This window comes from Octopus bimaculoides, chromosome 23 (genome assembly GCF_046866305.1).
Source record: "Octopus bimaculoides isolate indiv1 chromosome 23, ASM4686630v1, whole genome shotgun sequence".
In the NCBI taxonomy this organism is placed as follows: Eukaryota; Metazoa; Mollusca; class Cephalopoda; order Octopoda; family Octopodidae; genus Octopus; species Octopus bimaculoides.
This window is the reverse complement of record NC_142950.1, coordinates 23,411,160-23,424,068: the sequence shown is the minus strand read 5'-3', so window position 1 is coordinate 23,424,068 and position 12,909 is coordinate 23,411,160. Positions and strand designations below refer to the sequence as shown.

Genomic DNA, 12,909 nt, shown 5'->3' with positions numbered 1-12,909 from the left:
AAATGTCAGCAGTGATTTTCCTAGTGTATCCAATTTACATGACAAGTCGCTAAAGCTCACTAAATATTGACAAAATTAGAATTGAGGAAAATGCTGCAAAAAATAAGAAATACAGATTTCTTTTTGTCAAGATTTAAAAAGATTTAGCTTGTAAATCATTAAAATGATATTTCAAATGATTTTCTTAATTTCATTCTGAAAAAAAAAAAACAATGATATACAGAAAGAATAAACTCATCTTCATTGAAAATTCATACAGTAATAATGAAAAATAATTTTGCTTATTAATATATTCATTATTAGAATCGATATTTTTCAAATGTTTAGTTAAATCAATATGTTTCATATATGATTTCTGTTAAATGTTCACCGATTATTACATTTCTATTCATCCTATATATTTCTGGTCAGGAATTAATAGCTTTGTCATGATTAGATGTTCATACAACTTCAATGGAGTTGCAAATACTATGTATCAGGTCATTAAGAATGAAATGTCCGATTTTCTTATGCACCAAGTTTGACAGTCATTAACTCTGTTTTATCCTGACAATTCTTTGTCTTACATCACTTTGAAGAATTACATCACTTTTCGAAATGCAATTCATGGTGTCTGATTATATTGTGAGTCTTCTCTTGTAAATCAATTTTTGTGAACCTATGGATAGTTCAAAGATTTGTGTTGTTTATGAATATGAGTTCCATTGTGGAACCAATGCATCCCAGACAGCTCGAAACATCAATGAGGTGTTTGGTGAAGATGTGGCAAATGAGTGCATGGTACATCGATGGTTTGAGAAGTTCTGGTTTGGTGACTTTACTCTTGAAAATCAGCCCTGTGGTAGACCTGAGACCAAGGTGGATAATGATGAGCTGGAAACTGTAGTGGAAGCGGATACATCTCAATCTACACATGAGTTAGCAGCAAGGTTTGATGTTTTCATTCCAACAGTATTGGACCATCTGAAACAAATCGGCAAGGTAAAGAAGCTGGACAAGTGGGCACCACATGAAATAAACGAGCCTCAGATGACACATCGTCTTGAAACTTGCTGTTCTTTGCTGTCATGGCATAAAAGCGAACCATTTTTGCACCGTATTGTTGTGTGATGAATGGATTCTCTTCAACAATAGCAAGCATTCTGCATGGTGGTTGGATAGAGACAAGGTGCCAAAACAATCCAAAAAAGAATATTCACCAAAAGAAGCTAATGGTGTCTGTTTGGTAGTCCAGCACTGGCGTCATTCACTACAGCTTCATGAGACTTGGTAAGTCAATTACAGTGGATGTATGCATCAACCAGTTAGAGTGAACTTGCAATTAAACAACTAAGATTGATCAATAGAGACAGGCCAATTCTCTTGCAAGACAATGCTCGACCACATGTTTCACAAAGAATGCTACTCAAATTACAGGAACTGAACTTGGAAATACTCTGTCATCCACATATTCACCAGACCTTGCACCAACTGACAATCACATTTTCCAAGCATTAGACAACTTTTTGCAAGGAAATAACTTCAAATTTGAAAATGCAAAAACAGCCTTTTGTGATTTCATCACCTCTTACTCTCCAGAATTCTTCACTGCCGGCATAAGTAAGCTACTGACAAAATAGCAAAATTGTGTTGATAATTTAGGTGTATACTTTGATTAACTGCATTGCTTTTTTGTTGAGATAAAGTAAAATAAACTTTCAGCTGAAAATTGGACATTTCATTCTTAATGGCCTGATATAAGCACAGTAAGAAAAGCCAAGCAACAATACAAACATTGTAAAATATTTCTGTATAGGTGTGCAAGCAGGATTAAAAGTTTTCACTGATATAAGGCTACACAATAACATACAAACTTATCTTACTTTACAGATATCTTTACAATGTCTCTTATGACTCACAAGGTTTATATCTATTTGATACAGATACCAAAACAAACTTAAATTTTAAACAGTTTTGGTTAGAGTGGGTGCCCAGTTTAACATTGTCGTTTTTTTTGGCTCTTGGGTACTTTAACACTTTAGCATTTAAACTGGCTACATCTGGCCAAATATTAGCATGTTTTATGCTAAAACTGACCAGATCCAACTTCCCATGCCAACCCTACTGTGACATTCTCAAAATATACAAACACACCATTGAAATCTTGAAGCTACAAGATAATGCATGACTAACTGAAAACTATGTGAATAAATAAGCAATACATTTGACAGAGTAATCTGAATGCTAAATGGTTAAGTCCAATCTATAACAAACATTCATACAGGGTCTCTGGTCTGGAGATATTTAGATAAGTGCTGCTTGCCACTGTAACAACTCACAAGTCATGGGTTTCCTTTACCTCCCCTACAAGTCCTGAAAGTCCTTCAAAATATGGAAATTGCTCTTTCTCCTCTGACTAAGACATGAAAAAAAAGTTCATAAAAATATTCAATTTAAATATGTCTGCAACCAAGATGCATTTCCCAAACTCTGTGCAAAGTATCTCTGTCCCCACCATTAGCATTAGTAGGCCCTTGATTTTGTGTTGTGTTTCTTTGCCAATAACATCAGAATATATTGGCTTTCTGATTTGATAAAATGCCAGAATGTTCTTTTTGCAAAATTCCCTTTTTAATAGTAATCATTTATACAATCTTTTTAAGAGGAGAAATAAAATAAAATAAAAACGTTCAAAAATGTTCTTAATACAAAGAACATCATTAGGCTCACTAACTATTTATACAATGTTTCTCAGGACAAAATTTCTCATACACTAATCTAGTTCACTCATTGTCTACTGACAGTGCTGCACTTTATCCTTAGGCAAGATACTTTAATCTGCTATCTTCAGTCAATGAAGTTAGAAACAATTACTATTATCACTTAAATTTATTATTTATTTGTATTTGTTCATGTAAAAAAGTGTTTTAAAGAGTAGGATTTCAAATATTGTTGTTTATCTCCAGGTCAGCTCTGATTAAGTAGGCCTACATAATAAATGACATTCTAGCCATGACCATCTTGTCTTTTAAATCAAAGCTAAAATCATAATCAATTATAGGTACAGGTGTGGCTGTGTGGCAAGATGTTTGCTTCCCAACCACATGGTTCTGGGTTCAGTCCCAATGTGCAATGACTTGGACAAGTATCTACTTTTATACCCTTGAGCTGATCAAAGCTAAGTGAGTAAATTTGGTAGGTGGAAACTGAAAGAAGCTCATTGTAAATGTGTATGTGTGTGTGTGTGTGTTTGTTCCTTGTCACCACTTGACACCCCGTGTTGGTGTGTTTACAGCTCCATAACTTAGCAGTTCAGCAAAAAATACAATAAGTTCCAAGCTTTAAAAAAAATAAGTACTGGTGTCAATTCATTTGACTAAAATATGTATATATATCTGCATGTATATGTATGTATATATATATATGTATATATATCTGTAAGTATATGTATGTATATATATATATATATATATATATGTATGGGAAATTCTGTCTGTGGGCGTGTTTGTTTGCAGAGTTGTTAGCTAACTCCTCCTCCATTGTTTTATCAATTTTGATGAAACTTCACAGGATTGCAAGATGTGTTTAATATTTTGCAAAATATTTTGTTCAATAGACATTTGAAATGTTTGTACCAGAAAATGTGATAGTGGAAGTTACTAACCAAAGAACAGATATGTCAACAACCTAGACACAACAGCAAAAAAGAAATACATGCAATGTATCATAAGTCAAAACAACTTTACCAAGTGTCCAGAAACAAAATGTTGAAGGTTAGCAAGATATCTAGCCTCAAGCAATTGTAGAAATTAGCTTTGTTTAGTAAACAGTTAAATGCTGACTTCAACCTTCAAAAACCTACAGATAATGTTTATCAATACACATTATTCAAGGTGGATGTCGTTTATGTTACCTGTTCTGATCAACATTCGTTCAAGATGGAGTCCTCAGCACTAGTGCAGTGAATGTTTAAGAATAATAAAAATAATTAATAACTGTCAGTAATTCTTGGTGAGGATGCAATGATGTTTTTGAAGTTAATGTTAGTTTGACTTCATTATTACAACTATATATATATAAGGAGCCTGTGGTAGAGGTAGACCCAGGAAGACATGGGACAAGGCTGTGAAGCATGATCTTCAATCTTTGGGCCTCATGAAGTCAGTGACTAGTGACTGAAACCTTTGAGAAGATCTGTCATGCCAAGTGAAATCGTAGTCTTGGTTGATGCTAGTGTCAAGCAACTGGCACCCTTTCAAGCGTTGGTTTCACAGAAGCAAGGTGGTCAATACCAGTGGCTTGTGAACAGCATCTTTTGAGTGTTAGGACTCACAGAAGCAATGACAAATGACCGAGACCTTTGATATTATGCCATGCTTGAGTAGAAGACCCATCAAGCCAAGTGAAATCATAGTCGTGGCAGATGTCACACAAATGGTACCTGTGCCAGCGGCATGTAAAAGCACCCATTACACTCTTTAAGTGGCTGGTGTTAAGAAGGGCATCTAGCCATAGAAATCATGCCAAATGAGACTAGAGTTTGGCACAGCCTTCCAGCTTGCCATCCCTGGTCAAACCATCCAACCCATGCCAGCATGGACAACGTATGTTAAATGATGATGATGATGATGAATACTATTGATGATAATAATAATAATGGATGTAAAGTCTTAGGACCAGTGGAGTATAAACCAAGACATGACAGAGTTGGCCAATATTTACATTGCTTAATATGCCGGCATTGTAAAATCAAAACTGCTGACAAGTGGTATAATCACCACCCTGAGACTTTAACTGAGAGAGAAAATGTAACAATTCTTTGGGACTTTCCAATACATACAGACTGAACCATTAGAGCTGATAAATTGGATATTCATGTGAAATACCAAAACAATAAAGTTTGTTTGTTGATCGACATGGGTATTCTTTGCAATCATAATATCTCGGCAAAAGAATTTGACAAGGTCAGAAAATATAAAGTTTTGCTCATTGAAATTGAAAAAATGTGGCATCACAATGCAGTTACAATACCAGTGATTGTAGGCACACTAGGAATGATAAAAAAAAAGAAACTGACAATTATTTGAGAATGATCCCTGGAAGGAGTGCAAGAGATTGTTTTAACTCGTATGTCACATGTAAGGAGAAGAGAATTGTCAATGTGAGAACGATTTCCACCCATGCATTTATTCTTCCTTTTATTGTTTTACTTGTTTCAGTCATTTGACTGTGGCCATGCTGGAGTACCGCCTTTAGTCAAACAAATCAACCCCAGGACTTATTCTTTGGAAGCCTAGTACTTATTCTATCGGTCTCTTTTGCCGAACCGCTAAGTTACGGGGACGTAAACACACCACCATCGGTTGTCAAACAATGGTGGGGGAACAAACACAGACACACAAACACACATACATATATATATATATGCATATATACGATGGGCTTCTTTCAGTTTCCGTCTACCAAATCCACCCACAAGGCTTTGGTTAGCCCGAGGCTATTGTAGAAGACACTTGCCCAAGGTACCACGCAGTGGGACTGAACCTGGAACCATGTGGTTGGTAAGCAAGCTACTTACCACACAGCCACTCCAGTATTTTAATTTTTTTTTACACATAACTTCATTTCATTTTGAGAAAGAACTATGTGGTGTGTTTAGTTTAATGGCTTAACAATGTATACACTGAGTTTCTTTGTCCAAAGAGTCAGAAAGGTACTCAGCAAGAAATGGAAACAAAATGGAAAGGAGAAAAACTCATAATAATAATAATAATAATAATAATAAGAGCACTCAGAGAGCACAAACCTCCGTCCAAGGCAATACCAACGTCCTCTCAACAATTAGCCGGAGATGATTTTTAAAATGAAAATATCTAAAATAAACTCGACTGCTCTCACAAACAAGAATACTAAAAATGAACCTGACTGCTCTCAAAAATTAAGTAAAAAAAACGGGAAAATAATCCAGAATCCTTGTCCGGTAACTGATCAATCCCAATGGTAGTCATGGAATGTGTATCGTCTGCAGTGGGAACAGGAACAGTTTTTTCTATGAAGGCCTTTTTCAGTCTATCCACTGATATAGTGTCTTTACTTCCACTAAGGTCTATACTGATAAATTTATCTGTGTATGAAAGAAAACAGAAAGGACCTGCATACGGTGCTCTTAATAGAGGTTTAACAACATTGTTGTGCACAAAACTAGAAATGCAATTGCCAAGTAGGTAAGAGATGTTAAACAAGAGCGATATATTCAAAATTGGTAAAACTAAAAATTGTCAAGGATAATTTAAATTTATTATTGTTACTGAATATGTCAGTGTTATTTAATTTCCGAACAGTTTTGCTGTTGTTTGTTTATGAAGTTTGATTCATCAGTTTCTACTAAGATAGAGACAAGAGTAAAATTAATAATAGAGAAACGAAAATAAAACTTTGTAAACAGCAACGCCACCATATCTTACGTGGAAACCATGAGTGTGCTTTCAAAGGAGATAATCAGAGAAAGCCTCTAAAGTCAACGTAAGATCATAATACTTCATGTAAAGTAAATATAACAAATAATCCAGAATTCTTGTTCAGTACCAAATCAATCCCCAAATCTAATCAGTTCATGCCAGTCCCTAAAAGTTTCATCCAAATCCATCCAGCAGTTTTTGAGATATCTAGTCCACAGACAAACAAACATGACTGAAAACAATACCTCCACCTTCATTAAGGCAGAGGTAATTATAATAATAATAATAATAATAATAATAATAATGATAATAATAATAATAATAATGATAATAATGACCATCAGATTACACATCAAAAACCTGACATTGTAATGGTGAACAGAAAAGAAAAAATATGCCTGATAATTGACATAGCATGTCCAGGTGACAACATGAGCAAAGAGATAGAAGAAGAAAGACTGAACAACTATGATGAATTGCAAGTGGGAAATACACAGGTTGTAGGTAATGAAGGGAGTGGTCATGGTAGCAATAGTGACTGGTGAGCTTGGAAGTATCAGCACTCCATTACCAACGTGGCTCAAAAAAAATTGGTACAAATGTTAAGAGAGAACATCAACAAAAATCCTCGTTGTTTGGAAATGCAAGAGTTCTCAGCAGGGTTCTTGAGGCATGATTAGTAAACAAATGTCATCTTAGTCTACTGGTCATAGACAGCTGACATTTTCCACCATAGCCAGCAAAGGAAGCTGAGAGTTTTCATGAAAATAATAATTATAATCATCTGAAGAAAAGCAGAATCTTTTCTGACATATACAAGGCCTAACAATTACCCTGCAACGCTGACAATGGCACATACCAAACAACCTGTACAAACAAAATCAAACAGGAAAAACTAACAAACATAGCTACGATAAAAAAACAGCATTATCACAAAATTGTAAAGGAAAGATATCATTATTCACTGTTTGCATTGCAGATGTTGAGTTTACAGAATCAAAGTACACACAGTTAAAGTTACTTGTGTTGCCATGGCTTTTTTTGTGATAACTACAAGATGCTCCCAAAATGATAACTACAAATAAATAATTTACCTATAAATAATTGCAGTATGATAGAATTGGCAATGGACAATTGATATATTTCAAATCTGGAATAAATATGGTGCACAAACGGCTCTTTATTTGTGATGGGAATAGCATTTGTCAGTGAGCCAGATAACAGGTACATGAATAACTAGACAGCAAACTAGCAGCAATTTGTTGATAAACACATGGTAATTGAAACTAGCAGAAATGAAATACAATTTGGGTTGTTGAAATAGGAGTGCAATGAAGTATGACTGTACAAATTCTTAACATCTAACTGAAAGAATGGATAAAAGAGAAGTTTTCTCAGTCAATTCATTCACTTATTTTTAGGCCTACAATTTTAATCCAGATAGTAATCTAAATTTCTTCATCTGTACATCTACCTTACTCAAATACTGCATATTTCCTCTAATAATTGGTGTACTTACTTCTATAATGGAAAGTGTGTGTGTGTGTGTGTGTGTGTGTGTGTGTGTGTGTGTGTGTGTGTGTGTGTGTGTGTGTGTGTGTGTGTGTGTGTGTGTGTGTGAATGCATGCATGTGCGCACACACAAGTGTATTCATATTTAAGGCAGCAGGGATTATGTTTCAGAAATGTAATCCCTGTTTACCCCACAACACAAATAAGCATATACCAAAACCTTATATTCTTCAAAGGCCAGCAGACAAGCTTGCAGTGATTATGTTCTTGTTTTGTATCACAAAATAAACAAGAAACTGTACGTACACATACACACACACCATCATCAAATCAACAAGAAAGTTGCCTGGATTCCAATATTTATCCCAAAAAACTTACATAGTCATCAGGTAAAAAAGTAGGTTTACTCTTTAGATTCAGATTACTCTGTCATATGTAACGATTATTTCGTTCCTATCATTTTGAATTAATCAGGCATTGTGTCATAGCTTTGAGATTTCAATGATGTGATTGTATATTTTAAAAATGACATTGCATGGTATGTGCAAGAGGCAGGATCTGGTTGATTTGAACATAAAACAGAATATTTTGGCCTTCTATGGCCAGTTTAGATGTTCATGGGTTAATGGAAAATACCATTCCTTAACGCTTCATGTGATCTCTATGAACAAAGCCATTAATTTTGGGCAAAGGAAAAGAGAAAGAACTGATTATATTGACCCTTAGGGGTCCTGTTATCATTGGGTGTAGCAATGCTTATCAATCGAATGTAACATAATATCTACTAATATGATATACACACACCAGTACAACAGAGGCTAGTTTGTGTTTAAAACACCACTCATGAAATGAGGAATGACTGAGATACCAAAGTTATGTAGTTAGTGATGGAAGGAAAATTATAGACATCATTGATGACTTACAATATGATAATTGCAGTGATTTTACAAGCATTTATCTTATTTTATATAGCAATTTGTGGTAAATAGTATCATTGGTAACAGTTTTATAATAGGCCACTCACTATCTTTATCATTTATCTTTTACTCGCTTCAGTCATTAGACAGTGGCCATGCTGGGGCACTGCCTTGAAGAAGTTTTTGTTGAATGAATTAACCCTGGTACTTTTTTTTTTTTAAGCCTGGTACTTATTCTACAAGTCTCTTTTGCCAAACTGCTAAGTTACAAGGATGTAAACACGCCAACACCAGTTGTCTAATGGTGGTGGGAGACAAACACACACACACACACACACACACACACACACACACACACACACACACACACAATGGGCTTCTTTCAGTTTCCATCTACCAAATCCACTCACAAAGCTTTGGTTAGCCAAAGGGTATAGCAGAAGACACAAACTCAAAGTACCACACAGTGGGACTGAACCCAGAACGATGTGGTTGGGAAACAAGCTTCCCCACAGTCATACCTGTGCCTATAATTCACATCTATTCCATAAATGTTAATTTAGCTGTTAGAAAATTTATGTTGTTTAGTTGTTTAGAAAATTTATGAATAACATAATATTTACTGATGGGGATCTGTTGGCACTCCGTCGCTTACGATGACGAGGGTTCTGATTGATCCGATCAACGGAACAGCCTGCTCGTGAAATTAAAGTGCAAGTGGCTGAGCACTCCACAGACAGTCTACCCTTAACGTAGTTCTCGGGGATATTCAGCGTGACACAGTGTGACAAGGCTGACCCTTTGAATTACAGGTACAACAGAAATAGGAAGTAAGAGTGAGTGAAAGTTGTGGTGAAAGAGTACAGCAGGGTTCGCCACCATCCCCTGCTGGAGCCTCGTGGAGCTTTTAGGTGTTTTCACTCAATAAACACTCACTATGCCCGGTCTGGGAATCGAAACCGCGATCCTATGACTGCGAGTCTGCTGTCCTAACCACTGGGCCATTGCGCCCCCACACTGATGGGGATAGGGAAGGACTAAATATTATAAGCAAAGCTTAATTCATTATAAAATTTGTTTTGACAAGAACTGGGTCTCTCCTTACAGCCTAGTCATCTAGCCAAATATGCTGTGAGGTAAAATTTAAAGAATGAGTCAAAATGAAATATATAACAATTTCATTTCTGATTTATCATATCAGGCTAACAACATTTAAAATGAAAAGATATGAAAATATCTAAGCATTAGTATTTGAAAACTCTGGAGACTAAAGGTATTGTTGTTTATCAGAAAGCTCAATACTTATCAGGTAAGTCCAGCTATACTCGATTGTGTAGTAGAATTTGTAAGGAAAAACGATGTAACAAAATGGTGTGAAGGAGGTGGGGACATGTAATGATTTTTTTTTTTAATAATGGCATAGTTATATATATACAGGGTGGGCTAAAAGTTACACACAATACAAGTTCAATATACTCCAGAATTGTCAAAGGTATGTTTCAATTTTTCTAAAATTGAATCAAGTAAATAAAATGATGAATACACCACAGAAAACGAGAAAGTAACCATACTCTGGGATATGCCAATACACACAGAGAGAGAAATTAAGGCCAATAGACCAGATATAGTTGTCAAAGATCATGAAGGAAAAAAATGCTTTCTAATTGATGTATCAATACCAGCAGATGACAACATTTCCCTAAAAGAAATGGAGAAACTTTCAAAATACAAAGACCTGGAAATAGAGGTAACTCGAATGTGGAATCTAAAAACAGAAACAATTCCTATCATAGTAGGTGCCTTAGGTATAATAAAAAAATATTCAGACAAATGCATAACAAAAACACCAGGACTTACAAATATATATAACATACAGAAAATTGCACTACTGGGCACTGCACACATCCTACGCAAAACACTTTCAATACAGTGACCATAAGCGTATCACAGCAAACCACAGCACATACCCAAGGCACACAGAGCTGCGCTTGGTAGTGAAGTGAAAGCACGTTATAAAAATAAAACTACTGAACAATAATAATAATAATAATAATAACAACCCATGCCAGCATGGAATGCGGACGTTAAATGATGAGGATGATAATGATGATTACAGGCACAAGGCCTGAAATTTGGTGGGAGGGGACTAATTGATTACATTGACTCCAGTGTTTCACTGGTACTTGATTTTTTGACCCCAAAAGTATGAATAGTAATAACAACATTAATATCAAATGTTTTGATGTGTAACTTTTGGCTCACCCTAAATGTGTGTGTGTGTGTGTGTGTGTGTGTGATATGAAAGGAGAGATGAGGAGTGAAGGCACCCCTAGCAGAATTTAAACTAAAATAACAGAAGTTAAATATATGGCATTTTAGCCTAATAGTTAACCATTTACTGCTGAATGTAACTTCAAAATCAATGACACACTTCACTGCAATGAACAAGTTATATTTCAGTTTTAAAAGATTTGTGTAGGCATTATTTATCATGAAACTAACCACATAACCCAACAAGTTAGACTATAACACTGTTTGATCCTTTTGAAACAGCAGTCAAATCTCTGTCAAATCTCACTCTACCATCTAAAAGAGAAAGGACACATTGAACAAGATAATAATAATAATAAAAACAAACTGAATGATCAAAGCTAGAATTCATTTGATTATAGCAGGTCTGCATGATCAGGGTTTCCCTGGGGCTTAATAACAAAGAATAATGAGAAATGAGCCCCTTCAGTCATAAATGACCATGGGATTACACCTAGAAAGTTTCCCTCCAAGGCACAAGTCTGGGCAAAGTTGTTTATAGAAGACCAGCAGTTGCCCATGTATAACAGCTTCCCCTCTCTATGCCACCAATGTCCAAGGGAAAGGCAAAGGGGCCGATACAGCTTGGCACCAGTGATGTCGCAACTCATTTCTGCAACTGAGTGAACTGGAGCAACATGAAGTAAAGGTTCTTGCTCAAGAACACAACACACAGCCTGGTCTGGGAATCAAACTCACTACCTTGTGATTGTAAGCCCAACGCTCTAACCACAGAGCGATGCACCTTCACAATAGCAACAAAACAGGCCATGTAAAATTGGTACCATGTGGATGTTCTCTGGAACACTAGAGTTAGGCAATAAGAGCAAAAAGAAAAGACAAGGGAAGAAAAGGTAACTACAGAAAGTGACCAACACTAATGAGGGTTGATTTGTAGCTTCAATACAGTGACTGTAAAACCAATTGAATGGAACTATTAGAGCCCTGTTATTATTTAGTTCCAAGTCTTGGTTCAGTAAGACTATCATCAAAGGCATTCCAGTCATGGCTAACCCATCTTCTTCTGAAGCATAGTGCATTTAGGATCACAATACCCAAAGTGACCTTCTTTCTTAAGACTGTAGAGTGTGATTGGAAGGAGATTTGGCTGCTATTTCTTGCAAGTGGAACAACCACATACAGGTTCCTTCAATGACTAATTAAAAATTACAATAATGTTAATTTTAAACCTGCTTAGAAAATACTCTTGCTGCTTTTGTTGTTGTCATCATTTCACCCCAATCCAAAGTGAACATCCCTTCCATTTGTTAAACTGTAATTACATCATTCAATGTGGCTTTTGTTCTTGAAAGACAGGAGTGTGTGATTTGAAGAAATTTGGCTGTTATTTCTAGTAGATTGATCATCCACATAGAAACTTCCCCCTTGGCTTCCTGAAAATTACAGTAACCCTATATAAAATGTGATATAAAGTTGCCTAAATCCTGAGGAATTTTCAAAAGTTGGTGTTTGGCTTTTCTTTTGATAGCTGTAAGCAAATAACAGATGCAATGTTTCCTTTGATAACATGCTGCACTGGGGGTCAATAACATTCTCTGATCATCTGGTATTTATTCCTAATTCCGTTAAGCTAGTTTAACTGGGTCATGTAGAATTAACCCTTAGCATTTAAACCAGCCATAAATGGCCCAAATATTCTACTTGTTTTATGTTCAAACTGGCTAGAGTTGGCTCCTTGCACCTACCCTGCAATGTCATTCTAAAAATATACA

General features: G+C 35.7%; 1 protein-coding gene across 29 annotated transcripts in view; it reads right to left on the bottom strand.

Moving 5' to 3' along the window:
- Positions 1-12,909, bottom strand: part of LOC106876966 (transmembrane and coiled-coil domains protein 1) — a 307,482-nt gene that overhangs the window by 119,446 nt on the left and 175,127 nt on the right. The gene's annotated exons all lie outside the window — the stretch shown is intronic.